Raw genomic sequence first — 20,475 nt, 5'->3', positions numbered from 1 at the left:
ACATCATCACTGTTGCTTCTGACCATCACCTAACCTAGAAACCAAATTATCCAGTGCTGTCTCTGCAGTTGTTTTCCATTTTGCTGATCCAAGGGAGAGGAAAAAGAAACAGAAAACATCCAGCCAAAATATGACAAAGATAAGTTACTTGCCTCCTAATTTTGCCAAAATCTTCTAGGAAATGAAATCAGAATTCCCTTGTGCTGCATCACAAACGGAAATGCCACGCTCTGAGAGCACTAAACGAATGTTACACTGCAGCTGAGCAGGACAATAAAAGCATTGTGACAAACGGTCTCAGTGCCCCATCACACAGACTATTTTCCAGTTATACTTAAAAGCAGAGACAAGCCAAAAGGAATAATAATATTGATTCTGCTTCACATACGTTTCCTAGCAGACAACAGACTACTGTGGAAGAACGCCTGGTAACAGATTTTACAGCCAAACACAAAACAGCCCTGCCCAGCAGACCACCCAGATCATTAAACATGATCCTGTTGCATGTTCCCTGAAAACACTTGCAGATCAGATCCATTCTGGAGACAAAATTTTTACCATTTAAATTCCAGAGAGTAAATAATCCTAATCACAGTTGTCACATATTGGGCCCAGTCTGTAAAATTCTGTGTTTGTCTAGAACAGGAACTGGGCCTTGTGCTGATATTGAAGTAAGGGTAAGTATCACTATGAGCTCACTGATATTAGTGTGCACTATGGAGCACCCACCACTCCTGTTCCTTGGGGTTTTTTTGCTGTAACTACCCAGTAGTGGCAGCAGATGCTTGGGATAACACAAGCCACAGCTTCCTTCCAATACCAGTCATGCAGCCATCCTGATTCTGATTTAGGTCCAGTCACTCCCAGGTTTACCAAAGAGATTGAGTAAGCAATGGCCTTAAAAGTCAGCAGCAGCTCTACCTCTCCCTCTGGCAGCAGCAGTACTTGAATATGCCAAATGCAGAAAAAGAAAACCCACAGGAAGCAGAAGTACAGTCAATTAATTTTTAACTAGTTGGGGGTTTGTTTTGTCTTTGAGAAATAAAAAATATTTTGAAAACAATCCAACGTTTATAGCAGAAGTGGGAAAGTATCTGCAGACACAGTCTAATCAATTTTTCTCCTTATGTGGATATATCCTGGAGCAATGCACATGGTCCCAAATCTCAAGATCCCTAACACAATAAGGCATGAGAGCACTCAGAAGAATATCCCAGTACAAGAAAATAGACATTTCTTTTTACTAATGTTAAAATCTCATATCCACAAATGATGCTTTTTAGGTATGGAACATAGAGAAAAGCTTCTTACAAAGCATTTAGTTTTCTATTTATAAGAATTAATTCTGTAAAGCTCAGCTGATAAGCTCCTGTTAATTATAATGCTTTCTCTGCATGCCTTTCATCTGAGGTTCTGGAAGCACTTGGAAAATCTTAATTAGGTCTCAAAACACTGCTGCGAATTCTCTTTGCACAGAAGACAAGGTGCAGACAGCTTATGTGATTTGCCAAAGGTCACCAAAGGGCTCTGGTCCTAAAGGGCACTCGGCAGACAAGAGCAGAGCTGTTCCCTCCCACGCCCTCACCCCAGGTCACATCTCAGAACCACCACATCACTTATTCCTGTCCCTCACATAAAGGATTTTCAGTCACAGATTGAGCTGCAGGCCACAGAGGCTGAGGAGGTGTTTCCCCTTCCAGCTTGGGGCAGCTGTGTGAATTCCTCTCCTTTAAACTGAACTGGTGTACACAGACAAAACTGTTCATTAAAGCCAAAGCAAACTCTGCCTGGTATAATTAAATGTTGTGCCTGGAAGGCTGAAATATCTTATAGTATCAAAGGTTTAAAACCTCATTTTCAGCCCTGCCTGATTACTTAAACCACTACAATAAAACTGTAATGGATAAAATCTCACCTGAAGCTGAATAAATCTTTACTGATGTAATGGAAGAGTAACAAACAATCCATTTACATTTTTCTATGGATATTTCACTCTACTGCAGCTTTAGATTCTGCACTGGAGCATATTGCCTGCCAACTTCCTCTAACTTACATTCAAAACTTCCATTTCCTTTTGCCAATTGTCTGCTTCAACAAATCATAAACACTGAAATATGCTTCCATTTGTTTAAAATGAAGACAGTAATTCAATTTGAAAGGATTCATGATAGCTGCAATACAAAAGTGAGGTGAGAAGATGACTAAGTTGCAAAAGAAAAACTCTATCACATAAAAAGCCATGAGAAATAAGGCCAAACATGCTTGATTCTTTTAATTGCCAGCTAAAATATATTCAGTTTTCCACACAGATACATATTAATGTGTCTGACAGGATAGCTGATGAATATAGACTGTGTGCCAATAAACAGAACCAGATCCACTTCAACACGCCAAAAAGCCCCATTTTTCAGGGGTGATGAGCACACACAGCACAAAACCCTCTGCTCACCAGGAGCAGGTTGTGGGTGACAGCACAGCTGAGATGGAGCTCTCCTGAAATGCTGACATTCACCATGAATCCTGACTGACAGCTCTCCTTGGGGGCTGAGGGTGAAAACCAGTTTCCCACCGTCAATTTGTACTCAACCAGCTTTAAGCTTTACCTAAACCAAAACAAATCGTGAGTAACCCACACTTATCAGTGAGGTGCTGCCACTGAAACTAGAGGATCCAGGATACCACTCATTCATTAAGCTGAGAGAAGTTAAATTTTTGAACAGGGAACCAACCAGTAACAAATTATTCCACTTCCTTTCACATTCGGTCGTAATTTCAGCTACTTCTTTAATCACTCCCTGATAATAAAAGATACATTTTCATTCATTTTAGATATCATTCTGCTGCTTCACACTAGTCATTAACTTGAAGCTCTTACATTTGGAACCATCATTTACTACTCAAAGAGTACTTGGTGACATGTAGAGACTAAAGAGTTGTCAAACAGAATGACAGGTAGTTTAAAAAAGTTAACAAAGCAGTAAAAGCTTTAAGATTAAAAAGATACAAGACACCGCAGCCTTGCAAATAGTATTTGGAAGTGGTAAATGTGTGCATAATCACCACTACCAGAAAAAGAGAAAGAAAAATCAAACCTTGAATGAAAATAACCTTTTAATACAAGCCTTCAATAAGATTAATAGACAGTGCTTCTACCCATAAAAGATTGAAGTGCCTTTGGAACATAATAAAACCTTAGTTACAGTGTCTCTCACACAGGTCCCATTGAGATGAAAACCCTGAGAAAGCGAAGACCTGATTCCAAAATAACCAAATAAAACCAATGTCATCCCAGTACTTTTGCTTACCAAGACTAAGAAATCTGCAGCTGTGACACTACCAGCCCTCTGGTACTATGGAGAAAGGGCCACTGCCAGCCCCTCAAAATGAGCTGCATTCCAGGAGATTACACTTCCCTTGAAAACAGCTAGAGATGTCTCAATTTACTGTTGTGTTTAGAGATAAGCACAACTAAAAAAATCACAATACTAAGAATATATGAGTGTGAGTTGGCTCCAAAAGACATTGCAAATTGGAGGGAAAAAAAGAATTCCTGTCTTCTAGCACGCAGGCTGGGGAGCAACTCTCATGAGAGTATCGGACACATCATTCAAAACTCAGTCAATACTTGGAAAATGTACAGAACACACTAATTCCCTGAATCCACTGGCACAGCCACTCAGAGCCCCTTGTTTACAGCTATTCAGATTGCAAGGAAGCTGAAGATGGGCTGCATTAATTTTACATCATGTTTTTTAATTAATCTTTCTGGCTACCCAGAACCCAATTTTCTCTTCATAGTATGTGTCTTTACTAGATGGCTATAAATAGAACATGGATACATTTCCATATAAAGAGATCCAAATATACTACCCTTCATTAATGGGAAAAATCAGAAAGCCCCATGTTAACTAGCAACTTATCTGATCTTTCACAAACTTGGCACACACATTTTAGCAGAACAGGGTGTCAGCAGCAGCTGGAACAGCAACACCTTGAGAACTTCTGCTCCTGCTCTACAACCATGGAAGAGACCAAAGGAAAACTGAACTGGCAAAGCAGAACCTAAGAGAAGAGTTTGGGGGCTTGGGAGTTTTGTTGTTGTTTTCACAGGGGATTTCAAGCTTTGTGGTTTCTCTTCAGTCATTGCAATAACAGGGTTTTGTCTCAGGCCTTCATATCCAATTCAAGTTGTTCATTGGACTTGTATTTCTCAAAGGGTTATGCCTACCCTGGCTCATGTTAGGCCGACAATCCAGTGGCTTGCCTGTGCTCAGGTTCCTCCTTCTGTCACCATTCCTAATATACTGCTCATACTCATTTTGTTTAATAAAATTAATTTTTAGCAATGAAGTGTAAAAGCACAAAGAAGCCATTGGCCTTAGAAGGTAAAATAGCAAGAGGGAATTCTATTCACATTTCAAAATATATTCAAGTTAACATTTAAGCCAAAAAGCAGAAAGCTTTGCATATACTGTTCTCAGAAGGTGCTCCCCACAACAAAAAAAGGGAAGCCTGGTTTCATTTCCAGGCATTGCTTCTTAATGGTTTGAGAACTAAATACCTATTGTGAAATTCCAGCGGCTATGTGACTCAATTGTTAAAATGATTGGAACACCATTCAATAATTTGATTGTCTGTAGTGAAAACTGTTAAATATGGAACGGTCCTGAAAATAAGGGACTTGTTTAACTAGGGACCAGGAAGCTTCTCAAAATCTCACCAATTACTTACAAGTGAAGAATTAAGAATGAGGAGCTTTTGACAAGTCTCACATTTCAACTTATAGAGCCCAAGACATACAAGAATTATGATTCTGGTGCCAAGTCATTTTAGCAGGAACACAAGAACAATGCTTGGGTTTAATTATTGCATAGTATCAGGAAAAAAAAGTAGTATGAATTTATTTTTTAAAGCAACAAATTTATTTAACAAGCAATCAAACAAAAGCAACTCTCAGATAGGTAAGTTATCTTGTGTGGGGAATTTCTGCAAGTAGTTAACTTTAACAGAGTACAAATTGTGTGTGTAACACCACAAGGACTTCTAGTGTGTCTCAAAGTATTCAGCAGCAGTTTTGGAGAGCAAATTGCTGCCTCTCCTGTGTCTGGCCAATATGATAGCCCTTGAAACACACTCCAAGAATTAAACCCCTTCATGAAAGCAAACCCATGCACTCAAGAGGAAATATAAAAGAAAAAAAGATAAAGAAAAAGGATTTAAATCAGTTTGCAATCTGATACTTCCTGTGCTCATTTAAGACAGGTTTAGAAAAGGTTAATTGTTATCATTATCAAACTAAGCTTTGGTAAAATCTGGTAGGTAAACCTTCTTAGACTGGTATGTTGATAATTTTCAGTGAAAGCTGGTCCTGACTTTTCCATCCACAAAACGTAAAAGGGAATCACAGAGATCATCTTGCCCCCTGTGAGATCCTGCACATAAGCCAAGGTCTAGAGCTGCTGCTGTTGCTACAAGCTCCCCTGGAAATGGAAGCTGGCAGCTGCAGCCTTGTGAAGCCAGTTGGTTTCCCCCCGCTGCAGACACTGTGCCAGCCAGAGGCAGGAACCAGGCTCTCTGCTCAGGGCTGTGGAGCAGGAAAAATTGAGGCAAAGGGTAAAAGCTCCCAGGCTACACAGGGAAAGGTGTGGGGTATGGAGGTGAAGGAGGCAGGAGAATATAGAGAAGAGTATAACTCAGGCTGGAGCTCACAGGAGGATGGGGAAGATAAAGAGCATGTAGTTATGGGAACACAGTGCAAAAATGAAAGTTGAAGAAAGTAGGGGAGATGTGATTTATTTCAGAAGTCAGGTGATGTACGTGCAGAGCAGGAAGGGTAGAACATCCAGTTTCCAAAATCAGCAAGGGTAAGCAACAGGCAGTTAGGACCACTAGGATCCCAGCAGCAGAGGTTTTCATTCCCTCACCTCCACTAATTTCTGCTCTGTAACAGGAAACTTGCCCTGTAAAGCAAGCTGTCATCTCAAAAGAGAGGGACATGATTCACTGGAGCACAGGAGTGTGCAGCTGAGCAAACAGAGTGATTCCAGACCAGAGCCCAGACAAAACCACCTACTGCTTTACACCCTGTCTCAGCATAGGGAAAGACTTACCTGATAGGAGAAGTATCACAAAAAGGAGAAAGGATGGGGCAGGGACCAACACTACCGAAGCAGGGTCAGTATGAGCCTTTCTTATACAATTCCAACCACATGGGAAGTGCCCTACCAAACCTTTCCCATCTTAGTTTTGCATGGGAGGGGAAGCATTCCAGTTCTACCAGCAAGCTGTCACACCTTTCTGGAAAGTCCTTCTTCTCTCATTGTCTGTCCATGTCATCCCATTAGAATTTTGTTTTTACTCTCTGATGCACTTTCATTCTTTCTCTGCCACTCACCTTTTTCACTCTTCACTCCTCAAAACAACAATATTGACCATAGTGCCTTGAAATGTTAATAAATGGCTGAAACCCAGGAGAGAGCACTAACTCAACTAAACCCATTTTCTCTTTGCATAGTTTCTTCCTCACTCAATCTTTTCTTGCTTTGACACACATTATTAATAAGGCTGGTTTAAAGCATTCTACTCAAAGCTGAGATTTTATGGAAAAAACATTTGATTACATTAAATCTCGCCTGGCCCCCATTCTCTTCAGTGAATCAGTTTTTGGGTTGTCATCATCAGACTGATATTATCACCCCATCTTTTCTTCTGGAGGGAAAACAAGTTGTGATGAGCTGTTGCTTCACACATTTCTGGGTGAGGACTCTGCGTACTGTGTTTGTCTGCTTGGCACCTCAAACACTGCATGCATCCATGAGAAAACTTTTATCAAGTCTATCACCACAGCTGCTTTCCAGTCCACCTTACTGAGACACTCTACAAAAACTGACGTGCACAGAAGTAACATAAAATGTAAGCAATTACCAGCTTTACCAGTTCCCAGTTTACTTCCTAGCAACCAAAGTCAAACGCTTAAGAAAATTTGTCAAATGTTTTATTTCCAAATAGAAGCAAAACACAGATGACCCTGTTGGCTTATCTCACTCAGTGGAATTCTCAGGAGCGATGCTATTTTGGCTTTGTAGATGCACTAACCTAAGCGCTGTCAGCAAACGCAGTTAAGTTAGAAGAGTTTTACCCGGAAGTATACTTTAATATACTTTAACCTATTGCAGACTACTTCAGAGACAAGGTTTTTAGGAAGGCTTTTAAAACAAGTGCAAAGCCAAACAAGGATTTTGTCAATGAGTTTACTACATAGTACTTTGTTACTCAAAATCTTTCTTCCTTCCCGTCAGATCCTTTGACAGAAAGCAGATGACTTCATTCACCAAGACTTGTGAAGAAATTCAATGAGGGCAGCATTCCAGGTTGCTTTCTGGACGCAACATGACATCCTCATCACCTCCAGAGGAAACACACTCCAGTGTTGAAATTCCTTCTGGAACATGTGCTCCCTCTTCACTTGGAAAAATCCCACAAGCCAAAGAGCCTCAGCTGCTGTGTGATACCACATGCCAAAACAGAGATAAAGTCTTTGACATCATTCAACCTCCAACAGGAGGAACTCTTTATACAACCACAAGCAGAAGTTTTAAGTAGCAGCATTTCTTAAAATGACACTTGAACTGCCCAAATGTCTTTCTCTTCCATCTTCCCCCACTGATGCTGTCTCTATATGAGCACCAGAACACCCACTCCCACCCCATCCCTAATGACTACACTAAGAAGAAAAGGTGGCATTATAATTGTGTTCTAGTTCTTATGGGCAAAGCACCAGCATGAAATCCTGTGATCTGAGAGAAAAGGATGTGCTTACATTTTGAGTTATCCTGGACAGTACTAAAGGGACAGAATTTATAACCTAATCCCTTTTGGAGACTTACAACAAAAGTAGATCGATGGAATGCCCTGTTTTTCCCAAGGATCATCTCATACAGCAAAGATCAAATGAGATGAAAAAGTTGCCTTACAGAATAAGTATCAGCAAATTTCAAAGCACTGGAAACACAAAGTGGATTAGAACATGGCCCTATAAAAAGGAGGTCTGGGGTTTAATCTCTGATCTGACAATGCCTGGCTACCCACCCTTGAACAATACACTTATCCTTTGTGTTCCACCATCTGTAAAACAGGGGATAATGCCATCTCCTGGGACTGGTTTGAGGTTTAATTAATTACTGCTCACAAAGGACTTCAGTTTCCTCAGCTCTAAGGCACTATTTTAACTATCATCCACAGCTCTTGCAACTTACAGCCCTTAGCAGGCAATCCCATTTAATACAGCCAGACTATGTCACATATGTAAAACCCATGGGGCACAAAAACATACAAAAGGTTATTCAAATTATTCAAATTATCTCGGCTTCTGTGACAAAGGAACCTATTTGACTTTTCCACACAAGTAAAGTGTCTGTATCTAAATGCTCCAGTAAATCTAACAGGAATACTCTTGTATTAGGCACTGGACGAAATTTTAAGACCTTTTCAATACTTCTGAAAAAGCCCTTGCCTGAAAAATAGAGTTGGTAAATATCTGTAGATACAAGCAGAGGGCTCAAAATATTTTAGCCTCTAGCTGAAAGGGTTTAACAGCAATAAAATAAGAGAGAAGTCATGTGCAGAAGGAGTAAGTGGTAGTATAAAAAGGTGTTTCTCCTTTGGGATTGCCATCTTTCCCCTCCAAAAAAAGTCTTCCGGTGATAGATGGGAAGGAGGTGGGGCGGCCCCCACAGTACCTCTAATGAACCTTTGGGACTTGATTTTCACATGAAAATCATACAGATCTTACTTAGTCTGATTTCACAAGACAATGGCTTTATTCGGAGCTACTGCAATTATTTCATTTTACAATCTCATCTAGATATTCTATTCTAGAATATGCCACTATGGACATGCAGGACTGCACTAAAAACCGCAGTACAGAATGCTCTATTTAATAAATTTTCCCAGTTCTGATTGTCTCTCAAGTTTCAGAAAACCAAATGAGAAAGACAAAAAAAAAAAAAAGCTGGTATTATTATTCAGCATTGTATTACAAGAGAAAGTAAAGTACTTTGACTTCAGCTTTTTTTGTTATGAGCATAGCCTGCCTTCAATACAAAAATACAACTAAAAATGCTAGCAGTGATCATCAGCAATTAATTCCTTTCCATTTATAGTTAAATGCTGCACCCTCTCAATATGCAAATAACTGCTTTTCCACTTGAAATCTTGAATACTAAAGACTGAAAAATCAATTAGTTTTTAAATTGCTTTTTAGAAAAAGATTTTCTAAATCTTTTAGAAATTTTCTAAATCTTTGCAGTGAGATTTACCAAAATTGATGAGGATTCTTTTTGATTTCACTTTGCTCACAGGAACGTGATGATCAACACACACTGAGACAAAGGTTCTTGCTGAGACACAAAGTTTTGATTCATCCTTCTCAGAGGAGCGAGAGAAAATCCTGTGTCTCCAGCAGGCTGTGGATATAGGCATGGAAAGAACATAAACACCTGTACCATATTCTCATGGGAGTCAGGAGGCTGTGAAAATATCAGCAAATTACCTGTAACTGGGAGTTACTCCAGTAATTTACAATGGAGTGATGAATAAGCAAGAATGAGGTTTCACTGTCAAACAAGGCTTGCACAAGTTTAATGCTAGTATGAGAAAACAAATGAGAATTTATTATCTAATGAACATGTCGGCCACTCTTTCTATCCAGTTGGGATGTTACACCTGGAGAAGCGGCCAATTAGATGGGTAAACAACGAGGTGGTTGGGCTCAGCAGTTCCCAGAAAAGCCTGAGGGTCCTGGCAGCAAACAGCGAGCAGAACACGAGCCAGCAGTGTGCTCTGGCAGGGGAGAGCAGCAGCAGCAGCAGCAGCAGCTTGGGCACAGCTAAAGGGCAGGGCAGGATTGTTACCTCCTCCTGCTCAGGGCTTGTTAGGCCACATGTGGAAGAGCACTCAGGGAAGGCTTGGACAAACTGCTGCCAGCCCAGCACAGGCCACAAGACTGCCAGGGACTGCAGCGCTGTCCCTGTGGGCAGAGACTGTGGGAGCAGGGCTGGTCGGCCTGGGAGAAAGGGTGGGTCAGGGGACACCCAACAGCAGCTCCACCAGTGCCCGTGGTGGTGGCAGAGGAGATGGAGCAGGCTCTTCACAGTGGTGCAAGGTGGGAGCAGGAGTGAAAACAGCTAGCCTTCCCTCTTCTGTTCCCATTCTGATGTGGCACTTTAAAAACAAGGGATGAGGCTGAGCAGGCCAAGGAAGGGCAAGGAAGATGGGATGGAGATGAAGGGGCTGTGGTTCCTCAAACATAGAGCAGCACTCAGAGAGTGGAGCAGAACTGAGCCTCCCTCCCAGCCCCCTGAGGCTCAAAGGCTTCAGCAGACCCACCACAATAGCTGCCTGGAGAGCAGCAGGATGGAGGGAAAATAAAGCTTCCTTTAGTATCAGCAAACTGTGTGAGAGGGATAACGTTTGTGCTGTCTTCTATTTATGACAGTTTTATATAATAAATAGAAGGTATTAATTTTTGAGACTTAAAATAAAATTTAATCTGCAAAGGTCAATAAACAGTGCACAATTACAAACTATATAAAGGCCAAAGAGACTATTGTGTCATTGCTGAGACTGGTTCTTGTTCTGTAACCTTTAAAATGACTTTCTGTTCAATCTGAGTAATCACGACCTTTCTAATCAAAAAACTGAGATCAAATTCTTAATCCATTAGGAACATGACAGAGACCTCTCTCCCCTTTATTGTTACAATATTTATGTAGGCCATAGACAAGTGAATAGTCTCAGATGATATTTTGATGTTTGAGGATAAAGACCAAATGGATATTTTTGCAGACATTATCCTTGGGGAACAAGGCTGCGTTAGTATGGTTTTCAGTAAAAGTTTTATCTGCTTGTCTGGAAAAAAAACCCAAACAAATAGAGTATTTACCAGCTATTCTAGAATTAAAATAAATACTTACTATTTCCGTTTGTTAATTATATAAACCACAAGGTGTTAATTTATATAATGTTGAACAAAATTCAGTAACAGATTAAACACTGTATCACCTCAATATAAGTAACTTTTTTTGTGCACTTGACAGTTGTAAAAGCAACTACTTGAACTAAAACAACACAAGGGAAAAATGATTCTGTGTAAACAATGGACAACAGCACCTGTGGTAACTTTAAAAATGAAGAACTACAAATCCCCTTAACTGCGGAGTTAGCTTCACAGAGAAAACGAGAAGTGGGACATGACTTTAATACTGCTAGAATGCCTCCCTCAGCTTCGTGCCCAAGCTGAGTTATCTGTCTTGCTCTCTAATCAATGCACAATGTCACACCTCCAGAGCACAAGGCAGAACGTCCTAGGGTATTTGTCTGAAACAAGGCAGATGAATCATTCCCCCAAAGATGCCTTATTCTCTCCTGTGACTTCACGAGCCAAAACAACACCTTCAATAGACGCCTCATTTTAGGCAGCCAAAGCCTAAAATGCTAGACATTATCTCCTAAAACTGTATCTACACTTCTCTGTGCACGTAAACATTGCCATTTATGTGCCCTTTCTTCTGGATGGCAACTTAATATTTTATTTCTGCTTAATTCATCCACCTACCAACTTCTGGTTTTATGTCACGTTCTGCAAATATTTTCTCTCCCATTTCACTCTGACAGCTCCTGGTGTTTTAGGGGTCCTTTGGGGTTTAAAATTGTGGAAATCTTAGTTTAGAATATACTCTTTAAACTGAAAGGAATCTTAAAAACATCTGGGAACATGCGCTGCATTCTAAGTTTATTTTATAAAATAAAAAAACCTCTGTATTCAAGAAAGAAATGTTATGAGATTTTCTTTGTGCATGTTAATTAACTTGTTCTAGTAAAGTTTCGCCTCATTTCCTCAATGTAATAAATTATAAAATCATTGGAAATACTTTATTTTACTGGAAGGCAAATATAATACAAAATAGAATCAGTGTAGCAATGACTACTTGAGAATGTCAGTAATCACAAAAAGCTTAGTATCAGTCACAGCTCTTTTCTGAATAGTACAAAGAAATGTGGGGAGAGAAATATGGAAGACTCAGAAGAGTGGAGGATTAGGGCTTTTTTCTAAGCTCTTATGATTATGTTCCCTTGATGTGCTATTCTTCAGTTCAGCCAGAAGTAGAGATGAAAAGATGATTTCTAAAGTCAAATGAAAATAAAACCAGCAAACAATATAAGGTCTTGAATTACTTTGAAATCACCATGTAAGTTAACTACAGAAATTAACTCATGTAGAACATTTTATGACTGTAAGTGATCAGAACATTGGCAGCTGTTGTCACCCAGTGAATACCAGGAAAATGTAATTATACAAGAGCACAGCTAGAATAAATATTTATTATCCAAATATTCTTCCCAATAAGTAGGAAAAAGGTAAGGAAGAAATGCATGGCTGGTGAAAACTAGAAATTTTACTGAAGTTTATGGCATCTGAAGATATGGGCAAATATTTTTTTGTTTTAAGGGGAAGGAGAAACAGATATTGGAGAATATATTCCTTAATAAGCAAATACTTATAACAATAATATTAATACTTTTTTAAACCAAGAAGGTTGTAATTTTGCATTACATCAAGCAAAGTGATTTGACCCTAAAAGAGCTGTTTAGGAGTTTAGGTATAAGAAGTGGCCTACTTGGGTATGATAGCAGCCCAGTGTGAGTACTCATGGACTAGCAACAACATTAAAAATAAATAGGAGAACAGTAAAGTGTTCTCATGCTACTACCTGCCTGGTCACACAGCATTTCCAAAAGTATTCCTGACATTCAACATGCACAAAACAGCTGAAGCAACCTTCCTCTTCACAGGGCTGAGACTCTCGAGGAAAGTATTTCAAAAATGCCTTCTGCTGATCCCGCTGCACAGCTGCTGTCCTGACACCAAGGGCAGTTTGAGCAGCCAAAAGCAAATTTGCCTGGGCTATGCACAGAGCTTCCTCCTCATGAGCAGACAAAAATACATCCCATATATCAAAGAGCATAAAGAGAGCCTGGGAAAGGCTGATCTTCATAGGTGTGTTAGTAATCATGTACAATGAGCCTCATTTGCTTAAAAAAAAAGAAAAAAAAATGATAAATTCAGAACTGAATGAGAAATAGAGTATCTGGTTTTACATCTCTATTTTGGGGGAGTTAGCAGGAACTACTGATTATAGCAGATCTTCTAAATTCGCAGCAGATATTCTATATAGATATTCTATATTGGGATGTGGCTGACTTCACTAAAGAAAAGGTACTATTTGAAGAGAAGGAACAGAACAAGATGGCTTTGTTTACTGTGCTCTCCAAAACTTTGGCTGCTCTCTCCTAAAGCCTCCCTTTCATACAGAGGAACACAAAGATCAAACAAGATACCTTTTGCAGTTCTCAATCAACTTCCTCAGCAGTGACCGAGCTGAGTTAATCACTAAGAAGGAGCAGCTGAGCGACTTGAAGCACAGAACTAACACTCCCTGCCTCTTGAAAAGCCTTTTGTTGGCACTTGTGGGAGCTTCTCTGCAAAGACTGTGCCAGCTCTTCTTCTACAATGGCAATGACCACTGAAGACTGCAATTAGGTGTAAGCAACAAATAAACTTTTCTTTTATATTTCTTAATGACATAAACTATGTTATCAGGTTATCACTGAACCTCCATCTTCATATTGCATTGTTTTTAAAATATAAGGAAGAATTTAAATTCTAAAAATTGAAGTTTAAAAAATGAAACCAAACCAGAACCAAACTATCCCTTCACTGTCGGAAGAGGGAGGAGCAAAGAAAAATAATCCATCATATATTGCATTTTACATTAAAAAGCAAAATATACCTACTCAGTGGAGTAAAGGTCAGGGAAGATGGAGTCTGCACCCATCCTTTTACAAGTTATGAGCTAAAAGCTGTATCAGAGCTGTTCTACTGGTTTTAGCTCATAGTTAAAAGAACAAATGAAAATTGCTGCATATTTCTTCATTTCCCAAATGTTCTTCATTGACTTATAGGTTTATCTCTATTTTCATAAGCACAGGCTCCTTAACAAAGCCCAAAAGTGAGGCTGGCAACAGTTTTCCACACACTGAGCTTATTAAATTCTGATTCAGCAAAAGCAAACACAGGAATAAATTCAGGAAAGCTGTTATTCACAGTGCCATTAATAAAAACAGTGCCACAAATAACACTGCATGACATTTAACAAATCAAATCCTCTCCCTGTAAAATCATCCATTGAACAAAATACATTTAAAGGCCTACTTTAAAACCTCTCAGGGGAATGAAATACTTTAGGTCTTGATGTTAGCAGGATTAATTATTATTTATTTATTATAAAAACCAATAAAATACTGTGAACACTAATCTGGGGAAAACAACTCTTGAAGAGCTGAAAACTAAACATTCATCAACTTGAGTTGAAGCAACTCCATAAATACTGGAATGTATTGAGAAAGATCTTCCTGTCCTCTTTTCCTACAGCCTACAAATATACAAAGTGTAGGAATATGACAGGATAAGTTTGAACAACGCCATAATAAATATTCACACAGCATTTGTGCTGCAGCACAGAATTTACAAGAAGTGAAACTATACAGCTGCATATACCTGTCACAAACCTTGACATTTGTTCTCTTTTAAACCTTAAATTGATAGTAGAGGTGTTTATAGTGTACATTACTACATTTAACAAACCAAAAAGATAATCACTTATTAGCATGCTACCAGAAAGGTAATTTTTTTTTCACTCAGGAAGGATGAAAAGAGCTGATGTATCCAAGAGAAACATCTCAGAACAAAGAAATCTGAAGCAAATCTCATTAAAGCAAACAAATAAATATAGTGTTAAACTTATGTGGTTGTCCAATAAATATTAAGCATGTCTCAGAGATATGTATTTTTGGTTTTATATGTTTATATGTTTATATATTTAAAAGTAGCAATTTTTCCTCCATAAATCGACTGCTAATCCTACTATTTGAGTCCTTACTTGAGCTGGGCACTATGAAACAGTATCTAAATAATGCAAAACAGTCAGTCTTCCTACTTATAAAACACAATTTTTCCATGAATTGCTTTTGCTGAGTTCCCAAACTAAAATAGAAAACTCTCTCATTAACACTGGCAAACTTCCATGCCCTCTCAACTTCCCAAAATTTAACCTACTAATATAGAAAGAAAAAAAACCTAATAAAACAAGATTAATCTTCAGTTTTATAGTTTATATTCAGTTTTCAATTTTATATTTAAAATGTTACAGGTCACAGAAAACAGAAAACTATCGTTTAAAGCCTGCACTAGAATTCAAAAACTCAAAATCAAAACTCTTCCTTACATAGAGCTGTGTGGTAGCACCAGGAATAAGAAGTTTAGTACCTGCTAACACCTCAAAACATCTTCCTGTGCTGGAGTATGCTCATCACCCCCATATCTGTTTTCTCCTCTTTCTATAGCTTTCAACTATGCTTATTAAACAGAAAAACTGCTCACAAATCATTACAAATGAATGTGTAGAACACACAGAATTACCAGCTCTTTGCACTGGGGTATTTCACACCCCTCCCAAACCATATTCTGGCACCTGGGGAAACCCACCTTTATAAACTGAATTTTTCACATTTTTCCCCTCAGGCAACACATCTCCATCCCACCCTTTTGTTTTCCATTTGCTACCAAAAAGTTATCCCCAAACTTGATTCAGTTCAATTGCTTTCCCAATTCCATACTTCACCAGGACAGGAAGGGGGAAAACAAGAAGAAATAAAAGCAGCAAGCTCTTGAAATAGGACACAAAAACCCACACCACACTAAGACAGCAGGACATTGTGTTTTTAAGAGCCAACTTAATTAACTTCACCCCCCAATAACTGAATCTTCAACTTCCACCCAAACCGCTATTCCAGTAAGGAGTAATTTTCCTACATTTAGACACAACATAAAATCATTACTACTTTCCGTGAAGCTGTGACATGGACAAAACACGAGAAAAAAGAACATTACCAATGTGAAAGCAAGTAACAAAACAAATCCAAGAGACTTCTTTCCACTGTGCTCTCCCTAGCCCTCCCCCAGCAATTCATTTAATTTTATTATTTTTCTATTTTTTTTTAACATACTTCTCTCTCCTAGGACTGAGCAACCTTTAAACAGATCTCCAGCACAAGTGAAATGGGAACACGCCTGACTGACTATTCAAGAGAAAAAGTGGAGCTATAATTTACAGAGCACTGTCTAATGCACAAAGTAAACTGGGGAAAGACAGAAAAAATACCACTGTTTATTTTGTGGTCGCCTTCTGATAAATATAAAGGGCAAAGCTGAAAGCTACCAGTTGGAAGGTGACTTACAACACGTTAAATGTTACTAAGGAGAAATGTAAGGTTTCATCAGTTTGGTCTGAAACATGACTGGCTCTCTAGGTTTTGCAGAAGCAGAGGAGAACCATCACTAGACCATGTGTGTCTCAGCCCATCCAGCCAGCCAGGCTGCACATGGAAACCGCACAGTGTTCTGGCCAGGCCCTTTTTCCAATGTCACGTGGCAACTCCTGAAAAATCAGTGTTTTATAGAAAAAAGTCAATGCCTGCAAGTTTTCCCTCAAGCCCAGTTTTCGTGTGCCTAACAACAAATTTTCCATGGAAGCAAACCTGCCCAGTGTCCTCCAGCACCCATAAAGTGCTTCCAGTGCTTTCAGTCTAGGACAGGCACATCCTCCAGGTCCCAGGCTGGATTCAGCAGCTCCAGAAGGGAGAGCTCACCTCAGTCCCTGAGCATGGAGAACTCAGTGTTGAAACTACTAAAAATAAACATTGGATTATTGCACTACATTCTCCTCAGACTGCTTTTGTTCTAAAATGGAAAAGCTACTTATTTTCTGTTTGGTGTCATGGGTTTGAGACAGGACCCTGCCAGGAGGACGCACGAAAAAGGACAAACAGGCTTCAAGCTTAAAGTTGCAAAAGGTGTTTAATTACCTAACAGAGTTGGAGGATAAATGCAGGCACAAATAAACTTTTCATACAGTTTTTGTTCACTCCCCCCTCCCTCTTAAGAACCTATAGTATTCACCCCCTTTCCTCGTTTACAGTCAACAAGCCAGGTGGGGGGGGCAGGGTGTGGGGTCTCTTTTCAGTCCACAGAGCAGATTCTCAAATTTATTCATCACCACAATTCTTCTACTGCAAATACTCTTTATCTCTACTTGTTTCTCTCTCTCTTCAGACAGTTTTTTTCTGCTCTCACCCCCACCCTCTTAAGAAGCAGTCTCTGCACTCACCCCCCTCTTCCCTCTTTCCAAACCAGCAACACAGACAGGGGCAGGTTGAGGGGTCCTCTGGTCAGTCCAATCAGGAAAAGAGGTTCTCTACTTAGCCAGGGGTCCTTCCCAAGAGAGACAGTCCTCTGGGAACTTCTTTGGCGTGGGTCCAATCTCATGAGCAGCATCCCGCCCGAAATCTGCTGCAACATGAGTTCTTTTGTCCATAAGGTGCTGTGCAGACTCTCCCGAGCTGAGGCCAGGCTGCTTCCATGCCAGGAGCAAGGTCTTTCTCTCCCTTGCAAGGCCTTTTGCAGTTTTAACTCTTAGATGAGACTCCCACTGGTTCACAGTCTTTTCCAGGCATCCACCTGCTCCTCTGGAGTGAGCTGTGGGTGGATTTCTGCATCCTTATGGACTCCGTGGGCTGCAGGAGAAACTTCTTGCTCCCCCCATAGCTTCCACCATGGCTAGCAGAAAGTTTCAGCTCTGGTGCCGGAAGCACTGGAGCACCTCTTTCTCCCCCCTTCTTCACTGACCTTGACAATCTCCATGCTGTTCTCCCTCACATATTTTCACCTGCACCTCCTCCTCCTCCAACTACAAAGAAGTGAAAGAAGTGCGTGCCTGCTTTGTTTTGAATTTTTCTTAAATATGTTTTCACAGAGGCGTAACTAGCACCTCCAATTGGCCCAAACTTGGCCGGCAGTATGTCCATCACCTTCAGAGCCATCAGAGATTGGCTCTGCTGGACTTGATGTAAAAACTTCCAGAACTTTCACTCAGGACACACAGGAGCCATCTTTGTGCCACACCCCACCCCTCAGACACCTCCCTAGGCCTACTAGAACAGCTTCTGAGGGGTCCAAATTTCTCCTAGATGTTAAAAACACTTCACTGATGTTTTGGGCCAATCAAAACCACCACATTTGGATACTTTGGTTAGTTTTTCTTTTTTGTTCCCTCCTGCCTAAAGATTGTTTTTTGCTATATTCTAGACGGATACTTCTACAAGCATGCACATAACTATATGCAAGTGCCCATGTGTAATTTTTATTTTATATATATTTTAATCATTTTTAATAAGCATTTTTGAATGGGTTATTTACAATTATATATTCTATATATCCATATGGGTGGGTGCTATTTGCAGGTAAGATATCCACAGAGAAGATATATAGATATATAGATATATAGATATATAGATATAACTATTTTGGTTTTTTTTTTTTCTTCCCCTGGAATGAAGCATTTGTAGTCCATCAGGGCAACATACTACTTATCCAACTTAGGGCAGTGGGGTAGGAAACCAAACCAAGGTGGGTTTTATTTACTTTTTAGAACCTTTTTTTTTTTTTCAATGCACAGTACGTGTTTCATTGTTAAGGTTTTCCTGAGATAGAGTGACATAAAGGTTAAAAGAAAATATTGCAGCAGCTCTGGAACCTTTTGTCAGTTTGGGTGGCTTTTTATTAGTTAAAGTATTACAAACACTTGTGTCATGGAAGAGTTGGCATTTTTGCTTGTATCCACAAGCACAAAGGTGAATGTCAGTCCAGTAGATGCATTGACTTAAAAATACGTAAATACCAAGAATGCAAGGCTCCTCTCTCACTGACTGCCTTAACTGTGCACACTGGATTAACGTGAAGCACATTTGTATGGTTAGAGGTTTTCCTTTCCTTAAGCCATAAGCAAAGAAAGAGCATGAGAAAGGTTTTTTAGACAAAGCCTTAGTGACTGCAACACAGTAGTCAAGTAGGAAGCAGCAAGAAGAGTTAAGCCATGAGCCAAAGCTTTGCCAGACTTCCACCCTTCTCTGCCCTTCCGTAGGCAGAGCTGGCTGACACACACTGCAATTAACTGAAAAAATATTTTGATTTATATCTTGAAATTTAAAAAAAAAATAAAATAGGAGAATAGAGGAAAAAAAGACTGAGCTTGAAAATTGTTAGGTTCTATTTCCTCTACCACTATTATGTTTCTTTTTGTTACCACCTGGTTGTTTTTAACCCCTTCACAAAATAAAACCAGATCCAGACTGCAGGTATTATTGCACAACCGTGGAAAATATTCCACTGTCACTGAGCTAAAGAGCCTCCTGGAGTTCACTCTGCAGGTTTGCCTCTGGCACATTGCATGGTCTGCCTGCCTTGGAGGCTCAGTCTTTCTTCCCCAGAACACTTCAGTCTCTTTGGAGACAATAACCTGACATTTCACTGCACTTTGCTCCCTTTGATCCCGAGACACTGCATTTGCCTTTGAAAAAAAGGCCTGCATAACGAATTCCTGAAAGTAATGTTTCAATTTGCGGTTTATCTGCAATCCTAAATCCACAGCTCCTTGTTGCTCTTTTGGGGTGAATAATCCCCAGTCTTCTAACTACCCAAACACACAGGTATCTGACACAGCTGCCATTGTCCCTTGCCTTCACTCTGCCATCCTCTTTCATCTCTTCCCTGCCTTCCCTCACAAGCACCTTCTCTCTGCCTTTGCTGCAGCTCCCGATTCCTGCCTGCCGTTTCCAAGTGACCCCTGAGCACCAAGCTGCCTTTCCTTTAAAAGAGCCTGCCGAGGGCAGATGCCTGCAGGCTAATGGGACTGGGCTAGAGACCTGCCGATTTCTGGTATCCAAGTTATTCATGTCTTAGTTCTTCTGTCACAGAAGTGCAAGAGAGGCTCTCTTTTGCCATAAAAGAAACTATCAGTTATGTCACAACCTCTGGAAAGTGAAATCACTTCATCTTTGCTGGCAGGAATACAGCTGTAGCAGCATGAAAAGGGAAGAAAAATGTCTTTTCCAAAGGAATATGACTTTTCTGTGTCACACTACTAACGCTGTTTTCCTCAGGATAAAGAATGACTATGGATTGTGCTATAAAACTCAATAGTGCTCTTTCCAGCCACAGAAAGCTCCTTACTGCCCCAGGTGACTGCAGTCTCTGGACCATGAGCCAAGTGGGAATACTGCCCTTCCTGCAGCTGAGAAGACTGTGAGCCCAGCAGCGTCACACTGAATCACGCCACTGGTAACAACATGATACACAAGACAAAATCGAGGGGTTTGATTGTCCCATATACAATCTAAGCTCACATTACCTTATTTTTGTAATTCTTTAATAAAATTAACATTTAAATGCTTTCACAGAGAAGTCAATACCTTGGGTGGTCATGCAAATATTCACAAATTCAGGCAAGTATAGTTTCACTC

General features: G+C 39.9%; 1 protein-coding gene across 11 annotated transcripts in view; it reads right to left on the bottom strand.

Moving 5' to 3' along the window:
* PLCB4 (phospholipase C beta 4) overlaps positions 1 to 20,475 on the bottom strand; it is a 185,525-nt gene that overhangs the window by 130,099 nt on the left and 34,951 nt on the right. For 8 of the 11 annotated variants that reach the window (XM_085053980.1, XM_085053977.1, XM_085053989.1 and 5 more), the window contains one exon: positions 9,318 to 9,464. The exons of the other annotated variants lie outside the window; for them this stretch is intronic. The gene's annotated coding sequence lies outside the window, so the exon portion shown is untranslated. The remainder of the gene's footprint in view (positions 1 to 9,317; positions 9,465 to 20,475) is intronic. 11 annotated transcript variants of the gene reach the window in all.

Source organism: Lichenostomus cassidix, chromosome 3 (genome assembly GCF_008360975.1).
Source record: "Lichenostomus cassidix isolate B80296 chromosome 3, HeHo_3.0, whole genome shotgun sequence".
In the NCBI taxonomy this organism is placed as follows: Eukaryota; Metazoa; Chordata; class Aves; order Passeriformes; family Meliphagidae; genus Lichenostomus; species Lichenostomus cassidix.
This window is presented reverse-complemented; position numbering and strand designations above follow the sequence as displayed.